At 42.6% G+C, this 12432-nt stretch overlaps 1 protein-coding gene across 11 annotated transcripts in view; it reads left to right on the top strand.

Annotated features, from left to right (window-relative positions):
* Window positions 1-10545: 10545 nt before the first annotated feature.
* Window positions 10546-12432, top strand: part of PUM1 (pumilio RNA binding family member 1) — a 138780-nt gene continuing 136893 nt past the window's right edge. For 10 of the 11 annotated variants that reach the window (XM_044914458.1, XM_044914457.1, XM_044914455.1 and 7 more), the window contains exon 1: window positions 10554-10647. The gene's annotated coding sequence lies outside the window, so the exon portion shown is untranslated. Of the gene's footprint in view, window positions 10648-12432 lie in introns of all 11 variants that reach the window. The other variant, XM_044914449.1, reaches the window with a different exon arrangement.

Below are 12432 nucleotides of genomic sequence, written 5' to 3'. Positions count from 1 at the left end.
TGTTGAGCAGGGAGCCTGGCAATGGGCTCAATCCCAGGACTCTGGGATCATTTCCTGAGCTGAAGGCAGATGCTCAACTGACTAAGCCACCCAGGTGTCCCGATATGATTATTTTCATTAAAAAACACAGAATAATCTATAGACAAGTTATTAAAGTATTAAAAGAGTATAGTAAGGTAGGTGATTATAAGGTCCATATACAAACTTGATTGCAATTCTATACAATCATATCATGTAATTATACGAAGAAGCCATTAAAATAGCAACAAGACTGTGACACGCTCAGAAATAAACCTAACAAACGAGGTGTAAGATCTGTACATAGAAAATTATAAAACTGTACCAAAAGATAACGAAAACCTAAAAAAGTGAGAGCTACTCCATATTAACAGTAGGAACACTTAATGGCAGAAAAAGACGATTCTCTGCAGGTTGATCTAAGATTCAACAGATTTTTATTCAAAATCAGTACTGGATTGATAAACTGATTCTGAAATGTATACGTCAGAATAGACCCAAGAATGGCAAAGAATAAATTTTAGTTTTAAACTTATTATGTATATTTGAAATTTTCTACAGTAAAGATTTTTTAAAAATCTTGTCTGTCCTTTGTCTTTTATTCTTCCTATACTATAATAAAACTCTCATATACTTGTTCAGTTTTAACAACTATCAGTTCCTATACCATCTTGTTTCATTTATACTCTCGTCTATTTCCCCCACTCCAGATTATTTTGAATCAGATCCTAGACATTACATCATTTCATCCTAAATGGGAAACTCTCTTTAAATGTTTTGACAACATTGCTGCAAGAGGAATCTTTTTGCTCTCCACTTAAGTTACTCATACATTCCAATAAAATAAAATAGAAGTGGAAGTTAGATTGTGTTTCACTTAAATATATTTTCAAACTCCTCTTTAACTTGCTAGTTTCATAATACAACTAAAATTTATAAATAAATGCAAAAAATGGAGTTATTTACCTTTTCTTCTTGAACAATCCAGAAGTAAAGGGTTAACTCAAATACATCAGACAAATGGATTGTGGAATTGATTTATCTCAGACATGATGTATTGAATTTTATATTTATTTATTTATTTATTTATAATGATTTTTATTTATTTATTTGACAGAGAGAGAGATAGCGAGAGCAGGAACACAAGCAGGGGGAGTGGGAGAGGGAGAAGCAGGCTTCCCGCCAAGCAGGGAGCCCGATGTGGGACTCGATCCCAGGACCCTGGGATCATGACCTGAGCCGAAGGCAGACGCTTAACGACTCAGCCACCCAGGCGCCCTATTTATTTATTTTTTAAAGATTTCATTCATTCACTTGACAGAGAGAGTGCACAAGCAGGGGGGAGCAGGAGAGGAAGAAGCAGGCTCCCCGCCGAGCAGGGAGCCTGATGAGGGGCTTGATCCCAAGACCCCGGGATCACAACCTGAGTGGAAGGCAGATGCTTAACCAACTGAGCCACCCAGGTGCCCAATATATTGAATTTTAGCCTCAAATTTGGCAAAACATTTATCATAATTATGGAAAGTTTTGGTCAATGATGAATTTTTAACTCCCAGGCATGTTCAATTTTGTTACAATACATGTACATTATTTTATTCCTTTAAAAAGTGACACATAGGGACGCCTCCATGGCTCAGTCAGTTAAGCGTCTGCCTTTGGCTCAGGTCATGATCCTGGGGTCCTGGGATTGAGTCCCACATTGGGCTCTTTGGTTGGCAAGAAGCCTGCTTCTCCCTCTGCCTGCTCTGCCCACCGCTCCCCCTGCTTGGGCTCTCTCTCTCTCTGACAAATAAATAAATAAAATCTCTAAAATATATAAATAAAGTGACACATACACGCACACTCCAGATATAGTTTGGTATACAAAGTGAGGTTTTCCCAGGAGTTATCTATAGAATGTAGTCAGCTATGTGCCAGGTAAAATGATGCTGGGTGCTGGGTCAAATTAAAGATTTGAAAGTTTCGTCTACTTCCATGGTAGCAACTTTATTCCCGCCATGACTGCAATGAATGGTAATCAGATACTTGGAAAATGGTAGCCACATGTGGATGGTGACACCAGTTATATCCTTCCAAATTGATGACCACAAGAAAGCAGTGTGAGAGTGTTGACAAAGTTAAATGTTTCAGAAATGTGTCATCAGATGTGTGACCAGTTGTCCCTGGCTGGCTCAGTCGGTACAGCATGCGACTTTTGATCTCAGGGCTGTGAGTTCTAGTCCCACATTGGATGTAGAGATTACTTTAAAAAAATGTGTGATCACATGGAGAAGTAATCCACTTTCTTTTTTATCATCTGAACAGATAGGTCATAAAAGCCTATGTATTAGCAAATAGATGCCCAAAGCACTTATTTTTACATTTTCTTTATCTATGTATTTATTTTTAAAGATTTTATTTATTTATTTGACAGAGAGAGAGAGAGAGAAAACAGGCATGGGGAGTGGCCGGCAGAGGAAGAGGGAGAAGCAGGCTTGCCTCTGAGCAAGGAGCCTGATGTGGGGCTCCATCCCAGGACCCTGGGATCATGACCTGAGCCAAAGGCAGACTCTTAACTGACTGAGCCACTCAGGCACCCCTAAATTTTATCTATTTTTTTTTAAATTTATTTATTAGAGAGAGAGTGAGAGAGAGAGCGCAAGAGGGGGAAGGGTTAGAGGGAGAAGCAGACTCCCCGCCGAGCAGGGAGCCCGATGTGGGACTCGATCCCGGGACTCCAGGATCATGACCTGAGCCGAAGGCAGTCGCTTAACCAACTGAGCCACCCAGGCGCCCAAATTTTATCTATTTTTTTTTTTAAAGATTTTATTTATTTATTTGAGAGAGAGAATGAGAGAGAGCACATGAGAGTGGGGAGGGTCAGAGGGAGAAGCAGACTCCCCGCTGAGCAGGGAGCCCGATGCGGGACTCGATCCAGGGACTCCAGGATCATGACCTGAGCCGAAGGCAGTTGCTTAACCAACTGAGCCACCCAGGCGCCCAAATTTTATCTATTTTTTAAAGTAATTTCTACACCCAGCGTGGGGCTTGAACTCACGATTCTGAGATCAAGAGCCACACGCTTTACTAACTCAGCCAGTCAGGTGCCCCATGTTCAGAGTATTTCTAAACACTGGCGTTCCCACGTGTTATTACATTCATTTAAAAAGTCAAGTACTGGGACACCTGGGTGGTTTAGTCAGTTAAGTATCTGCCTTTGGATCAGGTCATGATCCCGGGGTTCTGGGATCGAGTCCCTCATTGGGCTCCCTGCTCGGCAGGAAGCCTGCTTCTCCCTCTCCCACTCCCCCTGCTTATGCTCTCTCTCTCTGACGATTAAATAAATAAAATCTTTAAAATAAATAAATTAATTAATTAATTTTAAAAAGTCAAGTATTGGGGCGCCTGGGTGGTGCAGTCGGTTGAGCATCTGTCTCTTGGTTGCCATTTGGGTTGTGATCTTGGGGTGGTGGGATCTGGCCTGGTGAGGGGTTTGTGCTGGGCATGGAGTCTGCTTGGGATTCTCTCTCCCTCTCCCTCTGCCCTTCCCACTTGTGCTTTCTCTCTCTCTCTCTAAAATAAGTAAATAAATATTTAAAAAAAATAAAAAGGGGGTGCTTGGGTGGCTCAGTCATTAAGCGTCTGCCTTTGGCTCAGGTCATGATCCCAGGGTCCTGGGACCGAGCCCCTGCATCGGGCTCCCTGCTCTGTGGGAAGCCTGCTTCTCCGTCTCCCTCTCCCCCTGCTTGTGTTCCCTCTCGGGCTGTCTCTCTCTCTGTCAAACAAGCAAATAAAATCTTAAAAAATAAATAAATAAATAAATAAATAAGAAGAAAAAGAAAAAGTCAATTACTTGGGTAATTTTTCAGTTCTCATTATTTCCTCACAATATCATAATGCATTCCAGACAATATACTTTCAGTGTCACAAGCAGACTCTGCTTGTGTCCATTGACTAATTGTATTTATCCAAATATTAGCCTATGAATAGATGGTTCTGTCTGGTGATTTTTCATCATTTTTTAAAAAGTCCAACAAGATCATACAATTGACCATGGGCCTCTCCACAGAGTATAAGAGCCAACAATTCTTTTGCAGTTGGATTTTTGTGTTAGTATACCCTTAGTTTTCTCTCACAGGATCCACATGGCTCTCTTTTCTTTTTCGTTTGGGTTTGTCCTATAACTTTTTCTAACTTCTTGAACTGGAGTGGTTGGCCTGTTCATTTGGAACAATTCTATCTCCAAAAAATATATTGTAAATAAAGTCTATTTAAAATTATATACTTCTGGGGTGCCTGGGTGGCTCGGTCGTTAAGCGTCTGCCTTCAGCACAGGTCATGATCCCAGGGTGCTGGGATCGAGCCCCTCATTGGGCTCCCTGCTCCGTGGGAGGCCTGCTTCTCCCTCTCCCACTCCCCCTGCTTGTGTTCCCTTTCTTGCTGTGTCTCTCTCTGTCAAATAAATAAAATCTTTAAAAAAAACTGTGTTGTTCAGATTTTTTATATTTTTACTTATTTTTTGTTTGTATTTTGAAGGAAGTTATGTTAAAATCTTTCATTTTCATGATTGATTTATCTATTTCTTCCTGTTGTTCTGTCAGTTACACTACTACATTTGGAGGTTGTGATGTTGATTTACAAAGGTCTGTGATATTTATAATTCATGATCTATTGATGTTTTTACCAATATGCGAAATACTTCTTTACCATTTAGGTTCATATTTAGCTTGTATTTATATTTAAGTTTGTCTCTCATAATTTCATCCATATCATAGAATTCTTGTCTTTTATTGGCAAGTTTAACCTTTTTATACTTATTGGAATTACTCTTTTTTTAAAAGACTTATTTATTTATTTGAGAGAGAGAGAGTGCACGAGAGGGGGGAGGGTCAGAGGAGAAGCAGACTCCCCGCTGAGCAGGGAGTCCCAAGCGGGACTCCATCCTGGGACTCCAGGATCATGACCTGAGCCAAAGGCAGTTGCCCAACCAACTGAGCCACCCAGGCGCTCTCTCTCTCTCTTTATTTTTTTTAAGTAATCTCTACACCCAATGTGGGGCTCCAACTCATTACCTAGAGATCAAGAGTTGTGTGCTCAACAGACTGAGGAAGCCAGATACCCTTTTGTTTTCTTCTTTTTTTTTTCTTCCCATTTTCAGGGTGATGTTTTCTTCTGTTGGTTTAAAAGTTGCAAATGCTATTTTTATTTTTTGGTAATTGTCTTTATCCTAAAACCCATACTCATGTTTATTTAGTTCCTATCAATTCCTAAAATCTCTTCATACCTTATCTTTCCCTAACAAGTCCGTACTTTTGTATCTTTTTCATGTGCCATTGGATTCCTCTGTGATTATTTATGGTCATATTGTCTAAAATTTTAGTTCTGGGATTAATAAGCTTGTAATTCTGGGGCACCTGGTTAGCTCAGTCAGTGCAGCATGCAACTCCTTTTTTTTTTTAAGATTTTATTTATTTGGGACACCTGGGTGCCTCAGTCATTAAGCGTCTGCCTTTGGCTCAGGGCATGATCTCAGGGTCCTGGGATCGAGCCCCACATTGGGCTCCCTGATCAGCGGGAAGCCTGCTTCTTCCTCTCCCACTCCCCCTGCTTGTGTTCCTGCTCTCGCTCTCTCTCTCTCTGTCAAATAAATAAATAAAATCTTTACCAAAAAAAAGATTTTATTTATTTGAGTGGTGCCTGGGTGGCTCAGTTGTAAAGTGTCTGCATTCGGCTCAGGTCGTGATCCCAGAGTCCTGGGATCAAGCCCCATGTCGGGCTCCCTGCTCAGCGGGAAGTCTGCCTCTCTCTCTGCTGCTCCCCCTGCTTGTGCTTTCTCACTCTCTCTGTCAAATAAATAAATAAAATCTTAAAAAATAAAAACAAAAACAAAAACCGGGGTACCTGGATGGCTCAGTGGGTTGGGTGGCTGGCTCTTGATTTCGGCTCATGATCTCAGGGGTGTGAGATCGAGCCCTGCCCGGGGCTCCATGCTCAGCAGGGAGTCTGCTTGAGATTCTCTCTCTCTCCCTTTCCCACCCACACGTGTGCGCACTCTCTCTCATATAGTAAGTCTTTAAAGTGGAGTCCTTTGGGATCCCAATCCAAAGTGATAGTTATTTACTAGGTGCTTCCTCTCTCAGTGGGTTCTAGACTGCAGTCTCTGCCCTTCTAACTCCCCAAGGCTGCTAAAAGCACCACTCTGTTTCTTAGCTACCTCTCAGGAAATGCCCCACCTGGAATAGTAGTCCTAAATGTGGGTCTTACATTCCTTAATTTCTTTCTTCCCAGATCCTGACTCAGTAATTCACTAACTTGTTAACTTTCCAATGATTTCAAGAAGAGATTTTTTGATTTTTCCAATTTTACTAGTTTTCCTCAGTGGGAGAGTTGGTCAGAATTACCTAGTCACTCATACTGCAATCCCAAACCAACCCTCCCTCTTACCTTCTTATGGAAAAAGTGCTGTAATAGCCAAGATTTGATAAGAAACAAAATTACAATGGAAATATTAACATTGTAACCATTACCCAAGCCCCAAAACAAGGAGAGGAAGTGCCACCTAAGGGAGATTCCACAAATATACAAAAACACAAGTGTAACACAAGTTTAAAAAAGCAACTCAAACCAACACTGCTAACAAATTATGTTTCCTGAAAATCGGGAGTATCCCAACTCTGCTTGAGAATGCTTTATATCCAGTTTACAAATACCCTATTATAGCAACATTTACTAGCCCATAGCAGTTGGCTGTGAGAGAGAATAAAGGTCTGTGGAATTGAAAAGCATTTGCTCATTCTGGAATTTGTTCTCAGCTGTCAGCTTGGCCAGGTTGGCTGACTCACCAGTGAGCCTCAGCCCATACTTTGAGAACCACTCTACCTTATGAAGGAAGAAGCAACTGTTTGAAATCCTTGAACCAAGGCTTTCTTAAATGGCCTTCACTAAATATTTCTGTCTTGAGATCTCTGTCTTTCTCTGATTAGGTTACAAAGGAATGGATTAGGTTTCTACTGATTAGACCAAAGTACCCTTCTCAAATCTACCCTAATCTTCACCCAAGGCCAGCTTGATGAGACTTGTTTTTGTTTTTTTAAAAGATTTTATTTATTCATTTGAGAGAGAGAGAGCAGAAGCAGGGGGAGAGACAGAGGGAGAGGGAGAAGCAGCCTCCCCGCTGAGCAGGGAGCCCGACTGGAGATCATGACCTGAGCCGAAGGCAGATGCTTAACCGACTGAGCTACCCAGGTACCCCTAGACTTGGTTTTTGAAAGCTTCCAGAGATTGGTTATATTATCTATTATAGACAGGTTTAACCAGATGAGTTGTGGAGAGTCCCAAGTTTTGGGGATGATTTCGACATCCTGCTGACCAGACAACTCTCAGCAAATAGCCCTAGATGATACGTTTGGGTATATGCTAATCTGGTTCCTTAACCTCCAGGGGCCTCAATTTTCTCATTTTTAAAATGGGACTAATTATGTTGTCCATGTCATAGGTATTTGGGGAGTTTGAAATGAAATAATGAATATAAAAATCTTAGCATAGTACATGGCACATAGGTAAGCATTGTCTCATGAATTTGTTGGAAGGTGATGCTCTGCTAGGGTTGTTTTGGGGCTGGACAGGGGCCTCAGGTCCTTTGAGGGCAATTAAGGGAAATCAGGGATGGGTAGCTAGTATTCTGTTGAGATTGCAACATTTGACTGGGCAGGGGCCTGGGTGTGGCATGGTAGCACATGGCTGTGGCTACACGGGTATTTGAATCTTTACGGCTGAGTAATAAAAGCTAAAGCTAAAAACTAAGGAGTTAGTCATGCATCTTAGAATGAAATCATGGAGCACAGAATCTGGTAAGATTCTGGAAACTTTGTAATTTTGTCATGTCTACTATGTTTCTTCCTCTAACATGCTTTTCTATTATGGCTACTCAGCACACAGTGTCTTGGCCCCATGGGACTAAATGTTTTATCTGCTTTATTTCATTTAGTGCTGTTATATTAACCTCATGTTTCATGGGAGAAAATGGAGACTTAGAGAGGTTAAGTAATTTCTTGTCTGGCTTAAGAGCTGGATCTCTGAACACAACATATTACTTTTAGGGTTGTTGAATTTGAGAGTTGACACTCCAAATGGCTGTTGAATTCATTCATTTAACAAATATTTAGTGAGCAATGACCATATGCCCTGCACTATGTTGGTCTCTGGGGATTCAGAAATGAGTACAAGACTACAACTACAATAAAACAGCTATATTTATTGAGTGTTAATTCTGTGTCAGGCACTTTGTATATGTTGGTTCATTAAACTGTTGTAACCACCCTGTGAGAAGAGTATTGACATCCTTATTTTGTAGATGAGGGGGCTGAAGGGACCTGCCCAAGGCCACATAGCCAGGAAGTGGCAGAGCTCAGGACCTCTAACTTTCGTGCCTTGCCTTCTTTTTCAGAAATGAAAATCTCACTTTTTTTTTTTTTTAAAGATTTTATTTATTCATTTGACAGAGAGACAGGGAGAGAGGGAACACAAGCAGGGGGAGTGGGAGAGGGAGAAGCAGGCCTCCCGCCGAGCAGGGAGCCCAATGCGGGGCTCGATCCCAGGACACTGGGATCATGACCTGAGCCAAAGGCAGACACTTAACCAACTGAGCCACCCAGGCACCCTGAAAATCTCATTTTTTAATTTTTAAAATAAAAATAACATTCTTTTTTTAAAAAGATTTTATTTATTTATTTGACAGAGAGAGAGATAGCTAGAGCAGGAACACAAGCAGGGGGAGTGGGAGAGGGAGAGGCAGGCTTCCCATGGAGCAGGGAGCCCGATGTGGGACTCGATCCCAGGACCCCAGGATCATGACCTGAGCCGAAGGCAGACGCTTAACGACTGAGCCACCCAGGCGCCCAAAAATAACATTCTTTTTAAAAAATAAAATATATACTCAAACAACTTAAACAAGAGTGCCGATTTTCTCACAAAACTTGCCACAACAGGATGTTAATAATCATTTATATTTTTGCCAGTGTATTAATAGGTGAAAATATATTTCAAAGTTGTGTTTCTTTTATTATTTTCCCATTTTTTACAGCTTCATTGAGATATATTTCACATGCCATAAACTTTCCCCATAGAAAGTACATCATTCAGTGGTTTTTAGCACACAGTATTCTCAGAGTTGTGCAACCATCATTACAATCTAACTTTAAAACTTTTTAACACCCAGGAAAGAAACCTATACCCACTAGCTGTCCCTCCCCATTCCCCTACTCCTGCTCCCATCAGCCCCAGGCTAGTTATCTTTATGTGTTTATTGGCCACTAGTGATTTTGTCTGTTTATTTTGGATTACTCTTTTTTTTTTAAATAGATTAGAGACGTTCTGTATTTATCGTGAAGATTAACCATCTGTCTACCATGCATATCGCAATATTTTAAAGCTTATTTTCTCATTTGTTCTACTTTGTTGGTGGCATCTCTTCCTGACAGATGTTTAAATATCTCTCAATTTTAAAAATAACTAATTGATTTTCATTCATTATAAACGTTTTTCCCTCCTCCAATTATTATAAAGTTTCTCTCCATATCCCCTTCTGGTCTTTTGTATGTACTATTGGGGTTTGCCTAAGTTTTCAAATCCATCTTGGGCTTAATTGGAGATAGAATAGCAATATCTTATCAAATACTACTGATTTGAAAAGTCAGTTGCATCAGATGGCCAAATTTCTATTCCTCTTTGAAACTGAATAGTATGACAATGGCGGACACTGGTTGAGTGCTTACAGACAGGGTCGGCTTTATGTCTTTGGTTTTAGTTTACTGTTCTGCTACAGCAGTTTTGAAATTCCTTAACAATTTTGAACAAGGGGCTCCGCACCTTCACGTTGCACGGAACCCTGAAAATTATGCATGGGTCCCGTTTACAGGCACTGTACCAAGCGCTGGACATCTTTAAAAGGAGTAACAAACCACATTATTTAACTTAATCTTCACGGCAATTCTGTTGAGTAGCCATTCTCATTTTCCTCTTCGTTCTCCAGATGGGGCGATGGAGGCAGGAAGATTAAATAAGGCCCCAGAGCCAGAAAGCTGCAGCAAAGGGGTTAGAAGCCAGCACCTGTCCAGCCCGAGCCGAGCGAGTAAGCAAGCGTCCCTTAACCCCGTAGGCTGGTGCAATCTGGCGGTGAAGCTGGGAGCGCGCGGGGGCGGGCGGTGCTGCGTCTATGGTTCCTAGCCAGCCGGCGAGGCGCCCCTGTCCGGCCCCCGGGCCCTGCTCCGTGCCGCGCGTGGCGAGGCCCCGCGAGCACCGCGGGCGCTCCAGTGCGGGTGCGGGACCCCGCCTTCTGCTCGCGACAGCGCGCGCTCGCCTAGCGGGCGGGCACTCGCGCGCGCAGCGGTTGTGTTGCCTGCGAGTTTCCCAAGTTCACACAGGCCCTGGGTTGGCATGGCAACCAGGCAACCTGTTCCAGAGCCGCCTGCCTTCTCCGCACATGCCGCTGCCACCGCCGGAGCCGGGGCCAGAGCCTATCCCAGGATGCACCGCGCCAGCCCCGTCCCCAGTGGGCCGCCATGTTGTCGGAGTGAAAGGTAAGGGGGAGCGAGAGCGCCGGAGAGAGAAGATCGGGGGGCTGAAATCCATCTTCATCCAACCGCTCCGCCCGTGAGTATCCGCACCCCGCCGGCCCCAGACGCTGCTCCGGACCCCCAGCGAGCAGATTGTCCCTTTGTATTGGTGTTTGAGAGCGGTTGTGCGGGTGAGAAGGGCTTTAGAAAAGCCGCCCGGGGCCCTGGCTGAGGCTTTTCACTCGCTGTTCCTCGTACATGTTTTGGAGTCAGCAGCAAGGCCCCTATTGTTATCAAAGGAGGGAGGGGGTGGGGAGCGGGGTCGAAGCGAGGAAAATGCCGAGGGTTTAGGCCCGGGCCCAGGGCATAGACGTGCCTGTACATTTCTGCTCGGCCCGGTTGGAGCCCCCGAAGATTGATGTTGCCATTCGGGTTGCTTTTTTGATGGGTTTGCGAAGCCGCGAGTCTTCTGTGTGGCCATGAAGTGTAATTCTGGGCCACCCTGGATTTCTTCGACTTCTTGAGCTTCCGTGGCAGCGCCGAAGCAGGAGGAACAATAAATCGCTTTAGGAACAGCCTTGGCCCTTGTCTACAGGCGAGACCCACCATGGGGGAACTTTGCGAGCCTTAAATGTGGAGAAGTGGCGATCAGGAAGTTTCAGATCGCTTTTTAGTCTCCTGGGTGCTTGTGGCCTTTTGTTTCCGTGAGAGCTTGGGTTTTGGTGGGTTCTTCCTCTTGAGCCTCCCTGTGTTGGTGAGTGTCTGTCTTAACTCAAAGAGGGGCTCACCCCTCGGTAGTAGGAAAACAGATACGCAGTACCACATAGTTTTAGTCCTCACAGACGTTCTTGGTAAACAGACATCGTTTGTTATACTTGTCAGTACCACTCCCACGTCAAGTGAGAAATAAGCTCCTGTAACTTTTTCGCCCCACTAGAGCCCCCCCATACTCCCCGACGCGCGCGTGTACACACACACACGAGAGAGCGAGCGAGCGCATTATGGAAGGTTTTATCCTCCCCATAACTTGAGGAATTGTTACTCTTCATTGTCTAATTGAGAAAACACTGTTTTTAGTTGTCGATACCCAATCCGTTCACTTCCTATTCTTCCTGGGATTAAGAATGAGAGTTTATGGAGGGTTTTTTGGGGTTCTGTTTTAAAGTCACTTACTTCTGAAACAATAGGCTTGTAGCTTTAGCTTTTTGTTTGTTTTAAGAAACACATAAAAACTCACCAAAACAAGCCAAGATACGTGGCTCCCAAAGCACTTTTCGTAAACAAAATAAACATTTTGACTCATTGCTAATTTTAACTTTATAAAATACTCTTTGGGGCTGTTGATTGTTTACCTGGATCTTTGGGAAATACTCACTGGATTTTGAACTTTGAATTCTTATTTCGCCTTAGCCACAATTGAATTCATTTTGTCCAAGGCTTTTTGAAGTTGGGTTTGAAGTTTAGTTTGGGTTTGAGATGAACTGCTTTAAAGTAAATTTATGACCACAGAGGTTTTTGTTTTTTTTTTTTTCATTGTGGCAAAAAAATAAACACCTTTTAAACTAAGCATTTTAGTTAAAAAAAAAAGGTGAGTGGTGGAGAGATTAAACTGTGCTCCTTTGCTTGAAATAAAATCTATTAGTGATATTCCAAAAAAACCCCACAAAAAACCCAAACACTTTGATGTACAGTTTGAAAACTTTGGAAGAGTAACTAGAATCAGCACTTATTTCTAGTTGCTTAAAATGTTTTTATAATTGCTATTTGTAAAAAAGTCACATTTCAAATGCTACACATAACCTTTTAGTGGGCTGTGAGAGTTCTCTAAAAGGTATCAGCAATTTAAATGTTTTGTGATTTAATTTAAGTGACTGATTTCTTA

Source organism: Neomonachus schauinslandi, chromosome 4 (genome assembly GCF_002201575.2).
Source record: "Neomonachus schauinslandi chromosome 4, ASM220157v2, whole genome shotgun sequence".
Taxonomy (NCBI): Eukaryota; Metazoa; Chordata; class Mammalia; order Carnivora; family Phocidae; genus Neomonachus; species Neomonachus schauinslandi.
This window is presented reverse-complemented; position numbering and strand designations above follow the sequence as displayed.